Source organism: Strongylocentrotus purpuratus, unplaced genomic scaffold (assembly GCF_000002235.5).
Source record: "Strongylocentrotus purpuratus isolate Spur 01 unplaced genomic scaffold, Spur_5.0 spur5_scaffold_5, whole genome shotgun sequence".
Taxonomy (NCBI): Eukaryota; Metazoa; Echinodermata; class Echinoidea; order Camarodonta; family Strongylocentrotidae; genus Strongylocentrotus; species Strongylocentrotus purpuratus.
Window position 1 is genome coordinate 34,900,909 of NW_022145611.1, and position 4,866 is coordinate 34,905,774.

The following is a 4,866-nucleotide window of genomic DNA, read 5'->3' on the forward strand; positions in this document are numbered from 1 at the left end:
TATAGAATATCCATATACTTTCATCAATTGAATTTTACCCATTAAAAGTTAAGTCACGGTATTTCCACCACGTCAGTAGTTTATTAATTTTGCTCAATATTTCCTTACAATTCATTTTTGTCTACAAGTGCTGAAAATGAACACCTAATATTTTAACAAGATCTACAAGCTTCCCAAAGGGAAATGTATGATTAGACACCTGTGGGCCCAGGGGCAGAATATATGTCTTATCTTTGTTTAACTTTAATCTTAATATTTATAAAAACCTTCTAAAACATGTTCTATTTCCTTAACTGAAATCATATCTTTGATAAAGAGTGTGATATCATCCCGCATACAATACTTGCTTTATTTCTGTATTTCCAAAACTAATTCCTTTTACCAAGTGATTATTTCTAATCATATGAGCTAAAATTTCTATGCATAAAATAAATAAGTATTGAGATAATGGGTCTTCTTGTCTAATTCCTCTTTCAACCTTAAAATAACCTGTTGATGTGTATCCATTCATTACACAACTTTCAGTATTAGTATAAAGTATATTCACCCATTTACAAACAATGGTCCAAACCCAAATGATTTTAAGACTTTGTATATAAAAAAATGAGAAACGGAGTCAAATGCCTTTTTCAAAATCTAAGGCCATCAAAAAAGCATTTTGACTATAAAAAGAAGAATGAAAAATCATATCATCTATTATTCTTATGGCTTCTCCAATGTTTCTATTTTTAACATAGCCAAGTTGATCAGAAGCTACAATATCAGGTAAAATTTCTTGCAATCTCTTTGAAAGTATCTTTGTTAAAATTTTATAATCCACATTTAATAGAGAAGTCGGTCTGTAATTCTTAATAAAGTCTGAATTTTTGTCTTTTTTATGTATCAAGGTGATAACTGCTTGTCTCTGAGAGGCTGGTAATTTAAAAGCTTCATTAATAGATGCAAGGACTAGATCTCCAATTACTGGCCAAAATTTGAGATAAAATTCCTCACTTAAGCCATCATTTCCTGGTGATTTATTTAATTTCATATTTGTTAATATCTCTATCATCATCATCATCAACTTCAGGTGGCGCTCAAAGCACTGCTGTGGCCTTCACGAGAGCACGCCATGCAACTCTTTCACCTGCCATTTGTGTTGCACCTTTCATTCCTTGTCCAGACACTTTCTTTATATCATCAGTCAGTAACAGTGTATATTATCGACTTGCAGTGTACATTGTACATTTATATGCAACATCATTCTACTTCTAGCATGGGTAGACATATTCCTCCAGCCATGATCTCATCATGGAAACATCCTGTCATCATGGTCTTCTTGATTATAGCTAGCAAAGGCTTACTGATAATTAAGCCATTCTTTCAGCAGGATATTCATCATGAGTATGAATTTCGCTCATTGGATACCTCTCTCTGCCCTCAAGCAGACGTGCACCTTGTATGCAAATCAAGCAGATTGCTACTCCTTCAAGCATTTCAGAATAAAAGAAATTCAACCAGTGTGCCGAATCGTCGCTCTGCTAGTCACATCGCTATTCTACTACTCTTAAGCGGCCAAGTTGAACGAAACCCGGGGCCAATAGACACATTCCATGTGCTATTTGTAATGAGAATGTCACGGACAACGACCAAGCCCTTCTCTGTGATAACTGCAACATGTGGTGCCATATTACATGCAATGGTATTTCTGAGCAATCATATCAAGTCCTCGCCAGACTCAACAGGTTCTCGTTGGTCTGCTGCAGATGTCATAGCATAAATGCAGAAACAGCAGATTCCCTCAGGAGCAATGCCAGTCTCTCCACAAGCAATCAGTTTGAGTCATTAAGCATCAGCGACCCAACCGATGATGCTCAATATCATTGTCAGACGTCAACACCAACTTCAGCGACATCTGGTCATGCATCGAGGCTACCACCACGCCCTCACTTCTCACCATCTAAAACCGCAGGAAGATCCTGAAGGGCGTCATTATCAATTGCAATGGTCTTAAAGGTATTACAAAGTTTTGGGAAATTTTGAAAAATGGGTGGATAGTGATTCTTTACAATTTTGATATATTTGGATGCCCCTGTGGTTGTATTAAAAACACCAGAAATGTTAGCCCCTAAAACACTTCTGCTTTCGAGAAAAATTGAATATAAGATTTACCGGTGCTCCCGGTAATTTCGATAAATTTCAAATAGCTCCTACGGCCGTACAATGGTAGCTGAGACCATGAAAATCTCAGAGTATGTAGCTGTGGTATATAATTTCCGAACGACAACAGCTAATCGGTCGATTTTAGTCAATAACCATTGTTTTATAGCTTAATTAATATATTGACCTTGAGAGGGAGCTATTTAACATAATGTTTATTATTTACAATTTCATAACTTTAGAGTCAATTTCGACCGCGACAACGATCACTGAATATAGTAGGATCGTATATGCTTCCAATATATTCATTTGAACCAAATTCATGACCCCATACCAAAACTTTGTATTACCTTTAAAGTTCTGCAAAGTACTCTCAATTCCAAGCAATGATTAGTCATCACAAGCCAGATGTGATTTCTTGGTTGCGAATCTAAGCTCGACGAGACAACCCCTACTTACAGTGTATTTCCTAGAAATTACACAGTATTCCGGAAAGATCGAAACGACCGTGGGGGTGGTGAGTCTCTCATCTTAACCAACATTACTGTCCGGAATTCGACTCAAATAGTGAAATCATCTGGTCTAACTTACTTCATTCCCAACGCAAAGCCATTATTTATAGCAAGCTTTTACCGTCCCCCAAGTAACGGAAAGCAAGACCTTGAGGAACTCTAACTCTCCATAGCTAAGGTTATGTCTAAACATAGAAGACGTCACCCTAACATCATCATTGGAGGAGATTTCAATCTTCCAGACATCGACTGGGAATCCTGCTCACTGACCAATCCAAACCGTGCGAGCATCCATCAACTTTTGCTTGACACCTTATTGGAATTCTCACTGACACAACTGGTAAGGGATGTAACCCATCCTGCGTCTAGTAACATCCTGGATCTTCCTTTGACGTCTAACCCTGGCCTCATTACAGCTGTATCCAATCATCCTGGCATATCAGACCACAACATTGTGTCCTTCGTCTTTTCAGGAAATCCGAAAACAGCCCGTGCCCCTCCCATGAAGATCTACCAATTCCACCGAGCAGACTACCAGATCATTAAAGAAACTGTTGAAAAGTTTCCAATCGATTTCTTCCTTTCATCTCCAGAGCTCAAAACTGTAGATGAGAATTGGAACAGGATAATCTGCGTTCCTCAAGAGGTGTATGGAGGATCTGATACCATCAAAGATGAGCAAATACCGGTGACACCTTCCGTGGATCACCACCGACCTCAAATGAAGGCTCTTTAAGAAAGCCTGTAGAAACCCCAGTACGTCAAAATGGAAGGCTTTCAGACAGCACCGCAACGTGGTAGCGAAACTAGTTCACCAAGCACACCACGATTACGTGAACAATATCATAGGGAACAGTCTGCAAGGGAATCCAAAGACCTTTTGGTTCTATGTCAAGCAGTGCCGGACTGAGAATATGGAAATCCCATCGCTTAGATCTGACAAAGGCATCCACGCGACCAACAAAGACAAAGCAGAGTGTCTCAACTCTTTCTTCCACTCAGTATTCACCAACCAACAGGTTTGTCATGCTCGTATGGAAGGTTCCTCAAACTGTCCTGATATTCCAGATAGCAAAATGTTGTGTGGCCCATCTGGATTTATCTGGTTACAACTGGGCTGGCCCACTTGGCCCAGATGGGCCAGCCCATCTATTGCCCACTTGGCCCATTTGGCCCACGTGAAACCCAGATGGGCCCCACAATTGGCCCATCAATATACACAAGGGTTACCTATTGGGCACCAGATGGGCCATGTGGGTTTTATGTGGGACCTACCACATGCTATATATGGGTCAAGTGGGTTGTATATGGGCCCCATATGGGCTATAAGCGGGTTTATATATGGGATCCATTTGGGCCAAGTGGGTTTGATCTGGTCCCATATGGGCCAATGTGGTTTTAAATGGGCTTCATATCGTTTAAATGGATTCTATTTTTACCCAGTTGAATTCATTTATCCCATTTCAATTTCCAGGGTTACCAGTTGGGTTTAACTGGACCAGTCGTACCATTTGGCACAACTTTCAACCAGTTAAAAGCTCCAATTAGCAAACTTAATTAGTAACTTATCTAGCACTTGTACTAATTAATTTTGCCAATGGCAACAACACATCGTCTAAAATTTCCAATGTAAAGGCATTGGTGTTAAGAAGACTTGGTTAATTTACTGTGAAGAGACATTTCCATATACTTGTATTTTATTGAATCTGTTTAAGATCATAGTTAGTGTTTTTCCTAATTCATGTTTATTTAAATGAAATTCATACAAAGTAGTGAAATGTCCTAAATATTAACAATTTACATTTTGTAGTATTTTCGAAATGAATTGCATATAACTAAATCATCAGTAATTAGGAAATATCCTGTAAATTCAGATAAATTGTAAAAAACATAGATGTTCACGCACCCCATATTCATTATGCAAATTCTGGGATATATTTGTGGGTTTTGGTGGGAAGGCCCATCTGGTTTACATCTGGTTTTTAGCTGGGCCCGGCCGATGCTCGATGTGCAACTTTCACCACCAAAAGACCCACATGGGGCCCACATGGGGCCCACATGTGTTGGTATACATGTGGGTTTTGGGTGGGAATGCCAATATGGGTTTTTATGGGCCACGTGGGCTCCATATACTTGTGGTTCTGGGTGGGAAGGCCCATCTGGTATACATCTGGTTTTCAGCTGGGCGAAGACAATGTTCGACGTGCGATTTTCA